The sequence below is a fragment of the Phyllobates terribilis genome, unplaced genomic scaffold, assembly GCF_046119375.1.
Source record: "Phyllobates terribilis strain yellow unplaced genomic scaffold, ASM4611937v1 Scaffold_6__1_contigs__length_29720123, whole genome shotgun sequence".
NCBI lineage: Eukaryota > Metazoa > Chordata > Amphibia > Anura > Dendrobatidae > Phyllobates > Phyllobates terribilis.
Window position 1 is genome coordinate 7243996 of NW_027362766.1, and position 22593 is coordinate 7266588.

A 22593-nucleotide genomic window follows, 5' to 3' on the forward strand; every position below is an offset into this window, starting at 1 on the left:
CCTCTCTCCTGGAATATACGACACATCATGATTCCCGCGCCCCTCTCACCTGGAATATACGACACATCATGATCCCCGCGTCCCTCTCTCCTGGAATATACGACACATCATGATCCCCGCGCCCCTCTCTCCTGGAATATACGACACATCATGATCCCCGCGTCCCTCTCACCTGGAATATACGACACATCATGATTCCCGCGCCCCTCTCTCCTGGAATATACGACACATCATGATCCCCGCGTCCCTCTCTCCTGGAATATACGACACATCATGATCCCCGCGCCCCTCTCTCCTGGAATATACGACACATCATGATCCCCGCGCCCCTCTCTCCTGGAATATACGACACATCATGATCCCCGCGTCCCTCTCTCCTGGAATATACGACACATCATGATTCCCGCGCCCCTCTCTCCTGGAATATACGACACATCATGATCCCCGCGTCCCTCTCTCCTGGAATATACAACACATCATGATCCCCGCGCCCCTCTCTCCTGGAATATACAACACATCATGATCCCCGCGCCCCTCTCTCCTGGAATATACGACACATCATGATTCCCGCGCCCCTCTCTCCTGGAATATACGACACATCATGATCCCCGCGTCCCTCTCTCCTGGAATATACGACACATCATGATCCCCGCGCCCCTCTCTCCTGGAATATACGACACATCCATGATTCCCACGTCCCTCTCTCCTGGAATATACGACACATCATGATCCCCGCGTCCCTCTCTCCTGGAATATACGACACATCATGATCCCCGCGCCCCTCTCTCCTGGAATATACGACACATCATGATCCCCGCGCCCCTCTCTCCTGGAATATACAACACATCATGATTCCCGCGCCCCTCTCTCCTGGAATATACGACACATCATGATCCCCGCGCCCCTCTCTCCTGGAATATACAACACATCATGATTCCCGCGCCCCTCTCTCCTGGAATATACGACACATCATGATCCCCGCGTCCCTCTCACCTGGAATATACGACACATCATGATTCCCGCGCCCTTCTCTCCTGGAATATACGACACATCATGATCCCCGCGTCCCTCTCACCTGGAATATACGACACATCATGATCCCCGCGCCCCTCTCTCCTGGAATATACGACACATCCATGATTCCCGCGCCTCTCTCGCCTGGAATATACGACACATCATGATTCCCGCGCCCCTCTCTCCTGGAATATACGACACATCATGATCCCCGCGCCCCTCTCTCCTGGAATATACGACACATCATGATCCCCGCGCCCCTCTCTCCTGGAATATACGACACATCATGATCCCCGCGTCCCTCTCACCTGGAATATACGACACATCATGATCCCCGCGTGCCTCTCTCCTGGAATATACGACACATCATGATCCCCGCGCCCCTCTCTCCTGGAATATACGACACATCATGATCCCCGCGCCCCTCTCTCCTGGAATATACGACACATCCATGATTCCCACGTCCCTCTCTCCTGGAATATACGACACATCATGATCCCCGCGTCCCTCTCTCCTGGAATATACGACACATCATGATTCCCGCGCCCCTCTCTCCTGGAATATACGACACATCATGATTCCCGCGTCCCTCTCTCCTGGAATATACGACACATCCATGATCCCCGCGTCCCTCTCTCCTGGAATATACGACACATCATGATTCCCGCGTCCCTCTCTCCTGGAATATACGACACATCCATGATCCCCGCGTCCCTCTCTCCTGGAATATACGACACATCATGATTCCCGCGTCCCTCTCTCCTGGAATATACGACACATCATGATTCCCGCGTCCCTCTCTCCTGGAATATACGACACATCCATGATCCCCGCGCCCCTCTCTCCTGGAATATAAGACACATCATGATCCCCGCGCCCCTCTCACCTGGAATATACGACACATCCATGATCCCCGCGCCCCTCTCTCCTGGAATATAAGACACATCATGATCCCCGCGCCCCTCTCACCTGGAATATACGACACATCCATGATCCCCGCGCCCCTCTCGCCTGGAATATACAACACATCCATGATTCCCGCGTCCCTCTCGCCTGGAATATACGACACATCATGATTCCCGCGTCCCTCTCTCCTGGAATATACGACACATCCATGATTCCCGCGTCCCTCTCACCTGGAATATACGACACATCATGATTCCCGCGTCCCTCTCACCTGGAATATACGACACATCATGATCCCCGCGTCCCTCTCTCCTGGAATATACGACACATCCATGATCCCCGCGCCCCTCTCTCCTGGAATATACGACACATCATGATTCCCGCGCCCCTCTCGCCTGGAATATACGACACATCCATGATTCCCGCGCCCCTCTCTCCTGGAATATACGACACATCATGATCCCCGCGTCCCTCTCACCTGGAATATACGACACATCCATGATCCCCGCGCCCCTCTCGCTTGGAATATACGACACATCCATGATCCCCGCACCCCTCTCGCCTGGAATATACAACACATCCATGATTCCCGCGTCCCTCTCGCCTGGAATATACGACACATCCATGATCCCCGCGCCCCTCTCGCATGGAATATACGACACATCCATGATCCCCGCGCCCCTCTCGCTTGGAATATACGACACATCCATGATCCCCGCGTCCCTCTCGCCTGGAATATACAACACATCCATGATCCCCGCGCCCCTCTCTCCTGGAATATACAACACATCATGATCCCCGCGCCCCTCTCGCATGGAATATACGACACATCCATGATCCCCGCGTCCCTCTCGCCTGGAATATACAACACATCCATGATCCCCGCGTCCCTCTCGCATGGAATATACGACACATCATGATCCCCGCGCCCCTCTCGCATGGAATATACGACACATCCATGATTCCCGCGCCCCTCTCTCCTGGAATATACAACACATCCATGATCCCCGCGCCCCTCTCTCCTGGAATATACAACACATCATGATCCCCGCGCCCCTCTCTCCTGGAATATACGACACATCCATGATCCCCGCGCCCCTCTCTCCTGGAATATACAACACATCATGATCCCCGCGCCCCTCTCTCCTGGAATATACGACACATCCATGATCCCCGCGCCCCTCTCGCCTGGAATATACGACACATCCATGATCCCCGCGTCCCTCTCGCTTGGAATATACGACACATCCATGATCCCCGCACCCCTCTCGCCTGGAATATACAACACATCCATGATTCCCGCGTCCCTCTCGCATGGAATATACGACACATCATGATCCCCGCGTCCCTCTCTCCTGGAATATACAACACATCCATGATCCCCGCGCCCCTCTCTCCTGGAATATACAACACATCATGATCCCCGCGCCCCTCTCTCCTGGAATATACGACACATCCATGATCCCCGCGCCCCTCTCGCCTGGAATATACGACACATCCATGATCCCCGCGTCCCTCTCGCTTGGAATATACGACACATCCATGATCCCCGCACCCCTCTCGCCTGGAATATACAACACATCCATGATTCCCGCGTCCCTCTCGCATGGAATATACGACACATCATGATCCCCGCGTCCCTCTCATCTGGAATATACGACACATCATGATCCCCGCGTCCCTCTCATCTGGAATATACGACACATCCATGATCCCCGCGCCCCTCTCTCCTGGAATATACGACACATCATGATTCCCGCGCCCCTCTCTCCTGGAATATACGACACATCATGATCCCCGCGTCCCTCTCTCCTGGAATATACAACACATCCATGATCCCCGCGCCCCTCTCTCCTGGAATATACGACACATCATGATTCCCACGCCCCTCTCGCCTGGAATATACGACACATCCATGATCCCCGCGACCCTCTCACCTGGAATATACGACACATCCATGATTCCCGCGCCCCTCTCTCCTGGAATATACGACACATCATGATTCCCACGCCCCTCTCGCCTGGAATATACGACACATCCATGATTCCCGCGCCTCTCTCACCTGGAATATACAACACATCCATGATCCCCGCGACCCTCTCTCCTGGAATATACGACACATCATGATCCCCGCGACCCTCTCTCCTGGAATATACGACACATCATGATTCCCGCGCCCCTCTCTCCTGGAATATACGACACATCATGATCCCCGCGCCCCTCTCGCCTGGAATATACGACACATCCATGATTCCCGCGACCCTCTCTCCTGGAATATACGACACATCATGATTCCCGCGCCCCTCTCGCCTGGAATATACGACACATCCATGATCCCCGCGCCCCTCTCTCCTGGAATATACGACACATCATGATTCCCACGCCCCTCTCGCCTGGAATATACGACACATCCATGATCCCCGCGACCCTCTCACCTGGAATATACGACACATCCATGATTCCCGCGCCCCTCTCTCCTGGAATATACGACACATCATGATCCCCGCGCCCCTCTCTCCTGGAATATACGACACATCATGATCCCCGCGCCCCTCTCTCCTGGAATATACGACACATCATGATTCCCGCGCCCCTCTCGCCTGGAATATACGACACATCCATGATTCCCGCGCCTCTCTCACCTGGAATATACAACACATCCATGATCCCCGCGACCCTCTCTCCTGGAATATACGACACATCATGATCCCCGCGACCCTCTCTCCTGGAATATACGACACATCATGATTCCCGCGCCCCTCTCTCCTGGAATATACGACACATCATGATCCCCGCGCCCCTCTCGCCTGGAATATACGACACATCCATGATTCCCGCGACCCTCTCTCCTGGAATATACGACACATCATGATTCCCGCGCCCCTCTCACCTGGAATATACGACACATCCATGATTCCCGCGACCCTCTCTCCTGGAATATACGACACATCCATGATTCCCGCGACCCTCTCTCCTGGAATATACGACACATCATGATCCCCGCGCCCCTCTCGCCTGGAATATACGACACATCCATGATTCCCGCGCCCCTCTCGCCTGGAATATACGACACATCCATGATTCCCGCGACCCTCTCTCCTGGAATATACGACACATCATGATCCCCGCGCCCCTCTCGCCTGGAATATACGACACATCCATGATTCCCGCGCCCCTCTCGCCTGGAATATACGACACATCATGATTCCCGCGCCTCTCTCGCCTGGAATATACGACACATCATGATTCCCGCGCCCCTCTCACCTGGAATATACAACACATCCATGATCCCCGCGCCCCTCTCACCTGGAATATACGACACATCATGATCCCCGCGACCCTCTCTCCTGGAATATACGACACATCATGATTCCCGCGCCCCTCTCGCCTGGAATATACGACACATCCATGATCCCCGCGCCCCTCTCACCTGGAATATACGACACATCATGATCCCCGCGCCCCTCTCTCCTGGAATATACGACACATCCATGATCCCCGCGTCCCTCTCGCCTGGAATATACGACACATCATGATCCCCGCGCCCCTCTCTCCTGGAATATACGACACATCATGATTCCCACGCCCCTCTCGCCTGGAATATACGACACATCCATGATCCCCGCGCCCCTCTCACCTGGAATATACGACACATCATGATCCCCGCGCCCCTCTCGCCTGGAATATACGACACATCATGATCCCCGCGACCCTCTCGCCTGGAATATACGACACATCCATGATTCCCGCTCCCCTCTCTCCTGGAATATACGACACATCATGATCCCCGCGCCCCTCTCACCTGGAATATACGACACATCCATGATCCCCGCGCCCCTCTCTCCTGGAATATACGACACATCATGATCCCCGCGCCCCTCTCGCCTGGAATATACGACACATCATGATTCCCGCGCCCCTCTCGCCTGGAATATACGACACATCCATGATTCCCGCGCCCCTCTCTCCTGGAATATACGACACATCATGATCCCCGCGTCCCTCTCACCTGGAATATACGACACATCATGATCCCCGCGTCCCTCTCGCCTGGAATATACGACACATCATGATTCCCACGTCCCTCTCACCTGGAATATACGACACATCATGATTCCCGCGTCCCTCTCGCCTGGAATATACGACACATCCATGATTCCCGCGCCCCTCTCACCTGGAATATACGACACATCCATGATCCCCGCGCCTCTCTCGCCTGGAATATACGACACATCATGATCCCCGCGCCCCTCTCTCCTGAAATATACGACACATCCATGATTCCCGCGCCCCTCTCTCCTGGAATATACGACACATCCATGATTCCCGCGCCCCTCTCTCCTGGAATATACGACACATCCATGATTCCCGCGCCCCTCTCACCTGGAATATACGACACATCATGATTCCCGCGCCCCTCTCTCCTGGAATATACGACACATCCATGATTCCCGCGCCCCTCTCTCCTGGAATATACGACACATCCATGATTCCCGCGCCCCTCTCTCCTGGAATATACGACACATCCATGATTCCCGCGCCCCTCTCTCCTGGAATATACGACACATCCATGATTCCCGCGCCCCTCTCTCCTGGAATATACGACACATCCATGATTCCCGCGCCCCTCTCTCCTGGAATATACGACACATCCATGATTCCCGCGCCCCTCTCTCCTGAAATATACGACACATCCATGATTCCCGCGCCCCTCTCACCTGGAATATACGACACATCATGATTCCCGCGCCCCTCTCACCTGGAATATACGACACATCCATGATCCCCGCGCCTCTCTCGCCTGGAATATACGACACATCATGATTCCCGCGCCCCTCTCTCCTGGAATATACGACACATCCATGATCCCCGCGCCCCTCTCTCCTGGAATATACGACACATCCATGATTCCCGCGCCCCTCTCGCCTGGAATATACGACACATCATGATTCCCGCGCCCCTCTCGCCTGGAATATACGACACATCCATGATTCCCGCGCCCCTCTCTCCTGGAATATACGACACATCCATGATTCCCGCGTCCCTCTCACCTGGAATATACGACACATCATGATTCCCGCGCCCCTCTCGCCTGGAATATACGACACATCCATGATTCCCGCGCCCCTCTCTCCTGAAATATACGACACATCCATGATTCCCGCGCCCCTCTCTCCTGGAATATACGACACATCATGATCCCCGCGCCCCTCTCTCCTGGAATATACGACACATCATGATCCCCGCGACCCTCTCGCCTGGAATATACGACACATCCATGATCCCCACGCCCCTCTCGCCTGGAATATACGACACATCATGATCCCCGCGCCCCTCTCTCCTGGAATATACGACACATCCATGATCCCCGCGCCCCTCTCGCCTGGAATATACGACACATCATGATTCCCACGTCCCTCTCACCTAGAATATACAACACATCCATGATCCCCGCGCCCCTCTCACCTGGAATATACGACACATCATGATCCCCGCGCCTCTCTCGCCTGGAATATACGACACATCATGATCCCCGCGCCCCTCTCGCCTGGAATATACGACACATCCATGATTCCCGCGCCCCTCTCTCCTGGAATATACGACACATCCATGATTCCCGCGCCCCTCTCTCCTGGAATATACGACACATCCATGATTCCCACGCCCCTCTCACCTGGAATATACGACACATCATGATTCCCACGTCCCTCTCGCCTGGAATATACGACACATCATGATTCCCGCGTCCCTCTCGCCTGGAATATACGACACATCATGATCCCCGCGCCCCTCTCGCCTGGAATATACGACACATCCATGATCCCCGCGCCCCTCTCGCCTGGAATATACGACACATCCATGATTCCCGCGCCCCTCTCGCCTGGAATATACGACACATCATGATCCCCGCGACCCTCTCGCCTGGAATATACGACACATCCATGATTCCCGCGCCCCTCTCTCCTGGAATATACGACACATCATGATCCCCGCGCCCCTCTCGCCTGGAATATACGACACATCCATGATCCCCGCGCCCCTCTCGCCTGGAATATACGACACATCCATGATCCCCGCGCCCCTCTCGCCTGGAATATACGACACATCATGATTCCCACGTCCCTCTCGCCTGGAATATACGACACATCATGATCCCCGCGACCCTCTCGCCTGGAATATACGACACATCCATGATTCCCGCGCCCCTCTCTCCTGGAATATACGACACATCATGATTCCCGCGCCCCTCTCACCTGGAATATACGACACATCATGATCCCCGCGACCCTCTCGCCTGGAATATACGACACATCCATGATTCCCGCGCCCCTCTCTCCTGGAATATACGACACATCATGATCCCCGCGCCCCTCTCGCCTGGAATATACGACACATCATGATTCCCGCGTCCCTCTCGCCTGGAATATACGACACATCCATGATCCCCGCGCCCCTCTCGCCTGGAATATACGACACATCATGATTCCCACGTCCCTCTCACCTGGAATATACGACACATCATGATTCCCGCGTCCCTCTCGCCTGGAATATACGACACATCCATGATTCCCGCGTCCCTCTCTCCTGGAATATACGACACATCATGATCCCCGCGTCCCTCTCGCCTGGAATATACGACACATCATGATTCCCACGTCCCTCTCTCCTGGAATATACGACACATCATGATTCCCACGTCCCTCTCTCCTGGAATATACGACACATCATGATTCCCGCGTCCCTCTCGCCTGGAATATACGACACATCCATGATTCCCGCGTCCCTCTCGCCTGGAATATACGACACATCCATGATCCCCGCGCCTCTCTCGCCTGGAATATACGACACATCATGATTCCCACGCCCCTCTCACCTGGAATATACGACACATCCATGATTCCCGCGCCCCTCTCACCTGGAATATACGACACATCCATGATCCCCGCGCCCCTCTCGCCTGGAATATACGACACATCATGATCCCCGCGCCCCTCTCACCTGGAATATACGACACATCCATGATCCCCGCGCCTCTCTCGCCTGGAATATACGACACATCATGATTCCCGCGCCCCTCTCGCCTGGAATATACGACACATCCATGATTCCCGCGCCCCTCTCTCCTGGAATATACGACACATCCATGATTCCCGCGCCCCTCTCTCCTGGAATATACGACACATCCATGATTCCCGCGTCCCTCTCACCTGGAATATACGACACATCATGATTCCCGCGCCCCTCTCGCCTGGAATATACGACACATCCATGATTCCCGCGCCCCTCTCTCCTGAAATATACGACACATCCATGATTCCCGCGCCCCTCTCACCTGGAATATACGACACATCATGATTCCCGCGCCCCTCTCACCTGGAATATACGACACATCCATGATCCCCGCGCCTCTCTCGCCTGGAATATACGACACATCATGATCCCCGCGCCCCTCTCACCTGGAATATACGACACATCCATGATCCCCGCGCCTCTCTCGCCTGGAATATACGACACATCATGATTCCCGCGCCCCTCTCGCCTGGAATATACGACACATCCATGATTCCCGCGCCCCTCTCTCCTGGAATATACGACACATCCATGATTCCCGCGTCCCTCTCACCTGGAATATACGACACATCATGATTCCCGCGCCCCTCTCGCCTGGAATATACGACACATCCATGATTCCCGCGCCCCTCTCTCCTGAAATATACGACACATCCATGATTCCCGCGCCCCTCTCTCCTGGAATATACGACACATCATGATCCCCGCGCCCCTCTCGCCTGGAATATACGACACATCATGATTCCCGCGCCCCTCTCGCCTGGAATATACGACACATCCATGATTCCCGCGCCCCTCTCTCCTGGAATATACGACACATCATGATCCCCGCGTCCCTCTCGCCTGGAATATACGACACATCATGATTCCCGCGCCCCTCTCGCCTGGAATATACGACACATCCATGATCCCCGCGCCCCTCTCGCCTGGAATATACGACACATCATGATTCCCACGTCCCTCTCGCCTGGAATATACGACACATCCATGATTCCCGCGTCCCTCTCTCCTGGAATATATGACACATCATGATCCCCGCGACCCTCTCGCCTGGAATATACGACACATCCATGATCCCCGCGCCTCTCTCGCCTGGAATATACGACACATCATGATTCCCACGCCCCTCTCACCTGGAATATACGACACATCCATGATTCCCGCGCCCCTCTCACCTGGAATATACGACACATCCATGATCCCCGCGCCCCTCTCGCCTGGAATATACGACACATCATGATCCCCGCGCCCCTCTCACCTGGAATATACGACACATCCATGATCCCCGCGCCCCTCTCTCCTGGAATATACGACACATCATGATCCCTGCGTCCCTCTCGCCTGGTGTCAGGCAAAAGGTATTTTTGCCCGAGTTTTTAAAAATGAGAGATGTTTTAAAAAAGAAAAAAAAAAACCCCACCCCCTATCTGTTTGTAAGTGAAGACATAGAACTCACTTTTGCTTTTCCCCAAACCAGGAATTTTTATGACCCGCCATAAAACCTCAGTCCAGGGCAAGCGCTAGTACAAACCGGAAAATCCCTCCAAAAAATCCCATTGTTTAATTGTACAAACGTTTTATGCCAATTTTAATCCCGCACAGGTCTGACAGAAACATCGGAACCACGTTTTTTGAATGCTCACCTTTTTCCCATTACAATAGTATAACTTGCATAACTGAGGAATGACCGGGAACTGAGATAATGGATTCTGAGCTTCTGAGCGTCATAGAGGTTTCATATTTAATATCTATCTTCATGAATATTGGTGACGGTCAAGATGATGTCTCCCTCTTGGATGTGGGACCCCCCCACACCAAGATATGGAATCTGAAGGATTTTTTAGGTCTTCTGCAGCTGGGTGGGCTCGCAAAGCCGAGCCCCCTTGTAAGGTAAATAAGGGGTGTTCCCCAGAGTTTTGGCTGCTTGCTAAAAACCAGATCGGCCATTTTTCAAGCCATTCCAACCAGGGACGCAGACGCATGCACTACACGCTGCGTGAAGGAATCAAGTCTAATTTCCGGGGAGCCGTCCCCCCCACAGAATCTGAGACCATCACCTTGTGAAGCAGGTTTTGCTATTACTTATCCCTTTTATTTTAATAACTGTTTATGCATACATGTAAATTGTCTCCTTTATAATATCTTGTATATATTTTGTAAACACTGCCCACCTTTTGGGAGTAAATCATTAATTATTTACCAGTTTCTTTCTTCTTGTCCTATGTCGAGCAAACACGTTCCTCACCCGCTAATTCACGTTACCTACCAGGTACCCGATCCACCTGTTAAGCGATCGGTGGTGGCAGGATACCAGTATTTATGTGATATTGTGGTTTGAGGGTGGCTGGTCGGAGGTATATATACGTTCCTGGAAGGAACTGGTGGTATATATATGTCCTGTCACATCACGTGCCGCAATAGTCGACATAAATGAGAGCAGCGGCACCCGTGCTTATCCTCTGTCAATACCGTGTTTGACCAGCAGGATAAGGGGGCGCCAGAGAGCTGCAAGGTCTGACCCAAGAGTGGGTGTTGTTTTCATGACAAATTGGTGGCAAGCGGTGGGATCATAGGACATTAGTGATCGGGTTTGAGCAATCATTCCTCTCACTAAAAACTTGCACAAAAGTTTTGAAGATCGAACTCAGTGTTTATTAGATCTGAGACAATACTGTATGTGTAGCAGTTACCCCTACCCTTCTTCGATTTTTCTTTTCTATTTTTATTTTGGTGATCATGGTCGTAGTTGGGGAGTCCTGGTATCACCAGCAGAAAAAGGACACTCTTACTGGAATATGTATAACCAAAGGCATTGACCCCCACGGCAAAAGCAAAGAACAAATGATTTCTGAACTGTTACAAGGTGCTGCAGAGCCCGTCCGACAGCAGAGCCCTGATGAGGGAGCGGCCAGCCAGGGCCCGGATGGCGCTGCTGCCGGGGTCCAACCAGTGATTGCCAGCCATACCCGCAACCAGGGTAGTGTGGACCCCCACCTGCAGATGGCCTTGGAGGAGCTCGCCACAGACAATCATGATGGACGACTGGAGCTGATCCTGAAATTCCAGGAGCGGGCTGAGCGACAAGCTGACCGAGAGGCTGCTGAGCGACAAGCTGACCGACAACACCAGCTGGAGCTAGCCCGGATTCAGAAGGAGTCGCCCTCTACGCAGACCCGTGAGTCCAACAGTGCCAGCTGCTTTAAACCTCGTCCTGAGCACTTCCCTGTGATGGAAAAGGATGGGGACTTGGACACATTTCTGCGAGGCTTTGAAAAGGCCTGCAGGCAGTATCAGCTGCCCATGGACCAATGGGCAAGATATTTGACTCCAGGGCTCCGAGGAAAAGCTTTAGAGGTGTTTGCTTCCCTCCCTCGAGAGCAGGATGGAGACTATGAGGCCGTCAAGCAGGCCCTGATAAAAAAGTACCAGCTGACTCCGGAGGTTTACCGGAAAAAATTCAGAACCCTCCAACGTGGACCACAGGACACCTACCGTGATGTGGTAGACAGGCTCAGAATCAACTTTGAGCAGTGGATCCAAGGACTGTCAGCGACCACCTTTGAGCAGCTAAAGGACCTGATGGTGAAAGACCAGTTCCTGCATCTGTGTCCGACTGAGGTACGGCAGTTCGTGATGGATCGGGAGCCACCTGATGCCAATAAAGCAGCGCAGATCGCAGACACCTACGAGGCCAACCGGAGACCAGAGGTGCGGAAGCCGGTCGTCGCCAGCTGGAAAGGGGGTAAGCCATCAACCACCATCCCTGCCCCTGCCAGCCGACCTTCCGGAGGCCTTTTTCCCGTTGCCAAGGCCCTGCCTGCATCCGATGCCCGCAGGTGTTATTCCTGCAACCAGACTGGTCATCTCAGCGCCACTTGCCCAGAGAAGCAGAGGAAGAACCCCCCATCCAAGGCCCCAGGGCCTAATGCTTCAGTTCTTTTGGTGGGTGGGCCGGTTGGGAGGGCCTGTGAAAACTTTCAGTCTGTCAGGGTGGGGAACACTCTCACTGTAGGCCTCAAGGACACTGGGGCCGAACGAACCCTCATCCGACCCGAACTGGTGTCCCCTGAAGCGCTTATTCCAGGAAAGACCCTGACTGTCACTGGGATTGGGGGCGTCCGATGCCCCTTGCCCATGGCCCGGGTTTTTATTGATTGGGGTGCGGGGAGTGGGGTGAAGGAAGTGGGAGTATCCAAAAACCTACCTGCAAATGTTTTGTTGGGAACTGATTTGGGGAGGATGTTTGCTTATTATGTCCCTGACACCCCTCCCCGATCTGATACGGTTGGTAAGGTTAATCCTGATAATGTGAATGTCAATGCTTTACATGATGATGATGGTGATGATGATGATGATGATGATGATGATGATGATGATGATGTTGTTGTATTGGAAGGTGCAGGAGAACTCAGCCATGTCACTCTGCGGGGTGATGTTGCTGAGGATCCCCTAGCAGGAGCAAATGTCAGTGCCAAGGGTAATGGGGAGAGGCACGAGGACCATGAAGCAGGTGGTGCTGTGCCAGTGACCAGTGTCACAACAGAAGGTGACCTGGCTGATGGTAGCTGCCGCATACGTAGCACTGTGCCTGAGGTAATGGAGGATGATGGAGAAGTAGTTCTCATGGCCTCTCAGGCTAATGAGACGGTGTTATTCCCCGGGGAGACGGCCTATATAGCCGCTGTTACCCGCAGTCAGAGTGCCCAGAACGCAAGTAACGCCCTGCCTTCTGGACCCCCTTCGAACAGAGGAATAACTGAATCAGGTATGGACCCAGAGCCGGTCCCAGAGGGTCCTAGTGAGGACGTGGCCTTAACCTCACTTCTGGCTTCCTCCAGCCAGGAGTTTCAGGCAGCTCTGCACTCAGATGCTAGCCTGGAGACGTTAAGGAGCCTCGCTGAGAAGCCCACCTCCGAGTCGGATAAGGAGAGGGTATTCTGGGACCAAGGGAGGTTGTACCAGGAGACAGGTCCCTGTACACCCCAACAGGAGTGGCTGAGGGAAAGACAGCTGGTCGTCCCCTACCAATTCAGGGACGAGTTGTTGCGGATCGCCCATGAAATTCCACTCGCTGGACACTTGGGGGTTAGCAAAACCAAGGCCCGGCTGTCTCATCACTTTTATTGGCCCAAAATGAGGACAGATGTGGTGAACTACTGTCGCTCCTGTACCACGTGTCAAAGAGTGGGAAAGTCAGGGCCGGCCCCCAAAGCCCCCCTGATCTCTTTGCCAGTGATAGAGGAGCCTTTCCAGAGGATTGCTGTGGACATTGTGGGACCACTGGCCACACCCAGCAGCTCTGGAAAACGTTTCATCCTTACCGTGGTAGACTATGCTACCCGGTATCTGGAGGCAGTAGCCCTGTCCTCAATTAGGGCGGATAAGGTGGCGGACGCCCTCTTGGCCATCTTTTCGCGAGTAGGATTTCCCAGGGAGATGCTTACCGACCAGGGGACTCAGTTCATGTCACGCTTAATGGAGGCCCTATGTAAGAAAATGCAGGTGCAGCATCTGGTATCGAGTGCGTATCACCCACAGACCAATGGTTTGTGTGAGCGATTCAACGGTACCCTCAAACAGATGTTAAAAATGCTGGTTGAGACCCAGGGTCGCGACTGGGAGCGTTACCTCCCACACCTGCTATTTGCTTACAGAGAGGTTCCACAGGCCTCGACGGGGTTCTCCCCCTTTGAGCTCCTGTATGGCAGGCGTGTCCGAGGACCCCTTGGGTTGATAAGGGAATTCTGGGAAGAAGAGCCGAGCTCCCCAGGAGTGTCCATCGTGGAGTATGTCATGCGCTTCCGTGACAAGATGCAGACCTTGACGCAGTTGGTGCATGACAACATGGCGCAAGCCCAGGCTGACCAGAAGCATTGGTACGACCAGAACGCCCGAGAACGGACCTACCAGGTGGGTCAGAAGGTGTGGGTGCTGGTCCCCGTACCAAAGGACAAGCTTCAGGCGGCCTGGGAAGGCCCGTACGTCATTCACCAACAGCTCAACCCGGTCACCTACGTGATCACACTTGACCACGAGCGGGGTAGGCGGAAGGCGTTTCACGTTAATATGATGAAGGCTCATCAAGAACGTGGAACCTGCGTCCTACCGGTCTGCAACCTGCCCGAGGATGGGGAGGATGACCCCCTCTTGGACATGCTCGCCCAAGCGAAGGCCAGCGGGTCCCTAGAGGATGTAGAGCTAAGCGACTTGCTATCCGCAGACCAGAGGTCTCAGATGCAAGCAGTGCTGAAACCCTTCCAAGCAGTGTTCACCAACCTGCCTGGCAGGACTGAAGTGGTGGTCCATGAAGTGGACACCGGGAATCATGCCCCACTCCGGCGGACAGCCTATCGAATCTCCGACGAGGTGCAGCATGTCATGCGCTAGGAGGTCGAGGAGATGCTGCAGTTGGGGGTGATTAAGCGGTCCAAGAGCGCGTGGGCCTCACCTGTAGTCCTGGTGCCTAAGAAGGACCGGACCACCCGGTTCTGTGTGGACTACAGGGGGCTCAACGCTATCACCGCCTCTGACGCACAACCAATGCCACGCATTGAGGAGCTGCTGGAGCGGTTAGCCAGCGCGAGCTATCTCTCCATTATGGATTTGAGTCGGGGATATTGGCAGATTCCCTTGAGCCCCGGGGCCCAGGAGAAGTCCGCCTTTATCACCCCCTTCGGATTGTATGAATCCACGGTCATGCCCTTTGGCATGAAGAATGCCCCTGCCACGTTCCAGCGAATGGTCAACCACCTGCTCCAGGGACTGGAGAGGTACGCAGTGGCGTACCTGGATGACATTGCCATCTTCAGTCCCACCTGGGAGGATCACCTCGAGCATCTGCAGCAGGTGCTCGGGCGCATTCACCAGGCGGGCTTGACCATCAAGCCGGGAAAGTGCCAGATGGGCATGAACGAGGTCCACTACCTGGGGCACCGGGTAGGTGGGGGTACTCTGAAGCCAGAGCCTGGGAAGGTGGACGCTATCGTGTCCTGGCCCACCCCCAGGACCAAGAAGCAGGTGCAGTCCTTCTTGGGCACCGCAGGGTACTATAGACGCTTTGTGCAGGACTATAGTAGCCTTGCGAAGCCCTTGACAGACCTCACCAGGAAGAGCCTACCCCATTCCGTCAAATGGACGGATGAATGCGAGGTGGCCTTTAGGGCTTTGAAGACTGCCCTGAGCCGCTCTCCTGTACTAAAGGCGGTCGACGGCACACGGCCACTCTTAGTACAGACCGACGCCAGTGAGTTTGGCCTCGGTGCTGTACTCAGCCAGGTCGACTCGGGGAACCAAGAACACCCCGTGTTGTACCTAAGCCGGAAACTGCTGCCGAGGGAAGTGGCCTATTCCACCATAGAGAAGGAGTGCCTGGCCATTGTATGGGCCCTCAACCGCTTACAGCCTTACTTGTACGGGCGCCCCTTCACTGTCGTGACTGACCACAACCCCCTGAGTTGGCTGCACACCATGTCAGGTGCCAACGGAAGGTTGTTACGCTGGAGCCTCACCCTCCAGCAGTACGACTTTACCGTTCAACACCGCAGGGGCAGCGAGCATGGCAATGCCGATGGGTTGTCCCGGCGAGGGGAGCCTCCAGACATACGCTTGGAGGAGTACCAGAAGGTCCTACCTCCATAGCGCAGTCAAAAAGGGGGAGGTGTCAGGCAATAGGTATTTTTGCCCGAGTTTTAAAAAATGAGAGATGTTTTAAAAAAGAAAAAAAAAACCCACCCCCTATCTGTTTGTAAGTGAAGACATAGAACTTACCAGAGGTAAGAGTTGTCCCTTCCAACTCTACCATTCTATGATTCTATGATTCTATGAACTCACTTTTGCTTTTCCCCAAACCAGGAATTTTTATGACCCGCCATAAAACCTCAGTCCAGGGCAAGCGCTGGTACAAACCGGAAAATCCCTCCAAAAAATCCCATTGTTTAATTGTACAAACGTTTTATGCCAATTTTAATCACGCACAGGTCTGACAGAAACATCGGAACCACGTTTTTTGAATGCTCACCTTTTTCCCATTACAATAGTATAACTTGCATAACTGAGGAATGACCGGGAACTGAGATAATGGATTCTGAGCTTCTGAGCGTCATAGAGGTTTCATATTTAATATCTATCTTCATGAATATTGGTGACGGTCCAGATGATGTCTCCCTCTTGGATGTGGGACCCCCCCACACCAAGATATGGAATCTGAAGGATTTTATAGGTCTTCTGCAGCTGGGTGGGCTCGCAAAGCCGAGCCCCCCTTGTAAGGTAAATAAGGGGTGTTCCCCAGAGTTTTGGCTGCTTACTAAAAAGCAAATCGGCCATTTTCAGGTCATTCTTCTCAGGGACGTCGAACGCACGCACATCACGCGGCGTAAGAAGAATCACCTCTAATTTCCGGGGAGCCGTCCCCCCCACAGAATCTGAGACCATCACCTTGTGAAGCAGGTTTTGCTATTACTTATCCCTTTTATTTTAATAACTGTTTATGCATATATGTAAATTGTCTCCTTTATAATATCTTGTATATATTTTGTAAACACTGCCCCCTTTTGGGAGTAAATCATTAATTATTTACCAGTTTCTTTCTTCTTGTCCTATGTCGAGCAAACACGTTCCTCACCCGCTAATTCACGTTACCTACCAGGTACCCGATCCACCTGTTAAGCGATCGGTGGTGGCAGTATACCAGTATTGATGTGATATTGTGGTTTGAGGGTGGCTGGTCGGAGGTATATATACGTTCCTGGAAGGAACTGGTGGTATATATACGTCCTGTCACATCACGTGCCGCAATAGTCGACATAAATTAGAGCAGCTGCACCCGTGCTTATCCTCTGTCAATACCGTGTTTGACCAGCAGGATAAGGGGGCGCCAGAGAGCTGCAAGGTCTGACCCAAGAGTGGGTGTTGTTTTCGTGACACTGTGTGTTATAGGAGAGAGGGGCGCGGAGACCATCTATAATGGGTATTACAGGAGAGAGGGGCGCGGAGACCATCGATAATGTGTGTTACAGGAGAGAGGGGCGCGGAGACCATCTATAATGGGTATTACAGGAGAGAGGGGCGCGGTGACCATCTATAATGGGTATTACAGGAGAGAGGGGCGCGGAGACCATCGATAATGTGTGTTACAGGAGAGAGGGGCGCGGAGACCATCTATAATGGGTATTACAGGAGAGAGGGGTACGGAGACCATTGATAGTGTTGTGTGTTACAGGAGAGAGGGGCGCGGAGACCATCGATAATGTTGTGTGTTACAGGAGAGAGGGGCGCGGAGACCATCGATAATGTTGTGTGTTACAGGAGAGAGGGGCGCGGAGACCATCGATAATGTTGTGTGTTACAGGAGAGAGGGGTGCGGAGACCATCGATAATGTTGTGTGTTACAGGAGAGAGGGGTGCGGAGACCATCTATAATGGGTATTACATGAGAGAGGGGTGCGGAGACCATCGATAATGTGCGTTACAGGAGAGAGGGGCGCGGAGACCATCTATAATGGGTATTACAGGAGAGAGGGCTGCGGAGACCATCGATAATGTTGTGTGTTACAGGAGAGAGGGGTGCAGAGACCATCTATAATGGGTATTACATGAGAGAGGGGTGCGGAGACCATCGATAATGTGCGTTACAGGAGAGAGGGGCGCGGAGACCATCTATAATGGGTATTACAGGAGAGAGGGGCGCGGAGACCATCGATAATGTGCGTTACAGGAGAGAGGGGCGCGGAGACCATCGATAATGGGTATTACAGGAGAGAGGGGTGCGGAGACCATCGATAATGTGCGTTACAGGAGAGAGGGGCGCGGAGACCATCTATAATGGGTATTACAGGAGAGAGGGGTGCGGAGACCATCGATAATGTGCGTTACAGGAGAGAGGGGCGCGGAGACCATCGATAATGTGCGTTACAGGAGAGAGGGGCGCGAAGACCATCTATAATGGGTATTACAGGAGAGAGGGGCGCGGAGACCATCTATAATGGGTATTACAGGAGAGAGGGGTGCGGAGACCATCGATAATGTGTGTTACAGGAGAGAGGGGTGCGGAGACCATCGATAATGTGTGTTACAGGAGAGAGGGGCGCGGAGACCATCTATAATGGGTATTACAGGAGAGAGGGACGCGGAGACCATCTATAATGGGTATTACAGGAGAGAGGGGCGCGGAGACCATCGATAATGGGTATTACAGGAGAGAGGGGCGTGGAGACCATCTATAATGGGTATTACAGGAGAGAGGGGCGCGGAGACCATCGATAATGTGTGTTACAGGAGAGAGGGGTGCGGAGACCATCTATAATGGGTATTACAGGAGAGAGGGGCGCGGAGACCATCTATAATGGGTATTACAGGAGAGAGGGGCACGGAGACCATCTATAATGGGTATTACAGGAGAGAGGGACGCGGAGACCATCTATAATGGGTATTACAGGAGAGAGGGGTGCGGAGACCATCAATAATGTGTATTATAGGAGAGAGGGGTGCGGAGACCATCGATAATGTGTGTTACAGGAGAGAGGGGCATGGAGACCATCTATAATGGGTATTACAGGAGAGAGGGGCGCGGAGACCATCGATAATGTGTATTATAGGAGAGAGGGGTGCGGAGACCATCGATAATGCTGTGTGTTATAGGAGAGAGGGGCGCGGAGACCATCTATAATGGGTATTACAGGAGAGAGGGGCGCGGAGACCATCGATAATGTGTATTATAGGAGAGAGGGGTGCGGAGACCATCGATAATGTGTGTTACAGGAGAGAGGGGCATGGAGACCATCTATAATGGGTATTACAGGAGAGAGGGGCGCGGAGACCATCGATAATGTGTATTATAGGAGAGAGGGGTGCGGAGACCATCGATAATGCTGTGTGTTATAGGAGAGAGGGGCGCGGAGACCATCTATAATGGGTATTACAGGAGAGAGGGGCGCGGAGACCATCGATAATGTGTGTTACAGGAGAGAGGGGCGCGGAGACCATCTATAATGGGTATTACAGGAGAGAGGGGTGCGGAGACCATCGATAATGTGTGTTACAGTAGAGAGGGGCGCGGAGACCATCTTTAATGGGTATTACAGGAGAGAGGGACGCGGAGACCATCTATAATGGGTATTACAGGAGAGAGGGGCGCGGTGACCATCTATAATGGGTATTACAGGAGAGAGGGGCGCGGAGACCATCGATAATGTGTGTTACAGGAGAGAGGGGCGCGGAGACCATCTATAATGGGTATTACAGGAGAGAGGGGTGCGGAGACCATTGATAGTGTTGTGTGTTACAGGAGAGAGGGGCGCGGAGACCATCGATAATGTTGTGTGTTACAGGAGAGAGGGGCGCGGAGACCATCGATAATGTTGTGTGTTACAGGAGAGAGGGGTGCGGAGACCATCGATAATGTTGTGTGTTACAGGAGAGAGGGGTGCGGAGACCATCTATAATGGGTATTACATGAGAGAGGGGTGCGGAGACCATCGATAATGTGCGTTACAGGAGAGAGGGGCGCGGAGACCATCTATAATGGGTATTACAGGAGAGAGGGCTGCGGAGACCATCGATAATGTTGTGTGTTACAGGAGAGAGGGGTGCGGAGACCATCTATAATGGGTATTACATGAGAGAGGGGTGCGGAGACCATCGATAATGTGCGTTACAGGAGAGAGGGGCGCGGAGACCATCTATAATGGGTATTACAGGAGAGAGGGCTGCGGAGACCATCGATAATGTTGTGTGTTACAGGAGAGAGGGGTGCAGAGACCATCTATAATGGGTATTACATGAGAGAGGGGTGCGGAGACCATCGATAATGTGCGTTACAGGAGAGAGGGGCGCGGAGACCATCTATAATATGTATTACAGGAGAGAGGGGTGCGGAGACCATCGATAATGTGCGTTACAGGAGAGAGGGGCGCGGAGACCATCTATAATGGGTATTACAGGAGAGTGGGGCGCGGAGACCATCGATAATGTGCGTTACAGGAGAGAGGGGCGCGGAGACCATCGATAATGGGTATTACAGGAGAGAGGGGTGCGGAGACCATCGATAATGTGCGTTACAGGAGAGAGGGGTGCGGAGACCATCGATAATGTGTGTTACAGGAGAGAGGGGTGCAGAGACCATCTATAATGGGTATTACATGAGAGAGGGGTGCGGAGACCATCGATAATGTGCGTTACAGGAGAGAGGGGCGCGGAGACCATCTATAATGGGTATTACAGGAGAGAGGGCTGCGGAGACCATCGATAATGTTGTGTGTTACAGGAGAGAGGGGTGCAGAGACCATCTATAATGGGTATTACATGAGAGAGGGGTGCGGAGACCATCGATAATGTGCGTTACAGGAGAGAGGGGCGCGGAGACCATCTATAATATGTATTACAGGAGAGAGGGGTGCGGAGACCATCGATAATGTGCGTTACAGGAGAGAGGGGCGCGGAGACCATCTATAATGGGTATTACAGGAGAGTGGGGCGCGGAGACCATCGATAATGTGCGTTACAGGAGAGAGGGGCGCGGAGACCATCGATAATGGGTATTACAGGAGAGAGGGGCGCGGAGACCATCTATAATGGGTATTACAGGAGAGAGGGGTGCGGAGACCATCGATAATGTGTGTTACAGGAGAGAGGGGTGCGGAGACCATCGATAATGTGTGTTACAGGAGAGAGGGGTGCGGAGACCATCTATAATGGGTATTACAGGAGAGAGGGACGCGGAGACCATCTATAATGGGTATTACAGGAGAGAGGGGCGCGGAGACCATCGATAATGGGTATTACAGGAGAGAGGGGCGTGGAGACCATCTATAATGGGTATTACAGGAGAGAGGGGTGCGGAGACCATCGATAATGTGCGTTACAGGAGAGAGGGGCGCGGAGACCATCTATAATGGGTATTACAGGAGAGAGGGGTGCGGAGACCATCGATAATGTGCGTTACAGGAGAGAGGGGCGCGGAGACCATCGATAATGTGCGTTACAGGAGAGAGGGGCGCGGAGACCATCTATAATGGGTATTACAGGAGAGAGGGGCGCGGAGACCATCTATAATGGGTATTACAGGAGAGAGGGGTGCGGAGACCATCGATAATGTGTGTTACAGGAGAGAGGGGTGCGGAGACCATCGATAATGTGTGTTACAGGAGAGAGGGGCGCGGAGACCATCTATAATGGGTATTACAGGAGAGAGGGACGCGGAGACCATCTATAATGGGTATTACAGGAGAGAGGGGCGTGGAGACCATCTATAATGGGTATTACAGGAGACAGGGGTGTGGAGACCATCGATAATGTGTTGTAGGGTTTTCTACTCACTCAGCCGCGTTAGAGGTAGGCACGGGACACTGTCTCGTTAAAATGTCCAAGACAGGTTTATTATGCTGCATAAACCGCACTTTCAGAAGTAAACAAAAGAAAGCCTTGTCCGGCACAGTGTAACAGAAACAGAAAATAAACAGTCCATACAATTTTTGAGGTCTCCAGCCACAGACACTGAATGAGACACTCGGTCTCCATTTTATACACACACCCTGGGGTGGGGATATGTGAGCAGTCAATCTCCCCCATCTCTTATGACTGCTCGAAAAAAACAGCCCTGATACACCT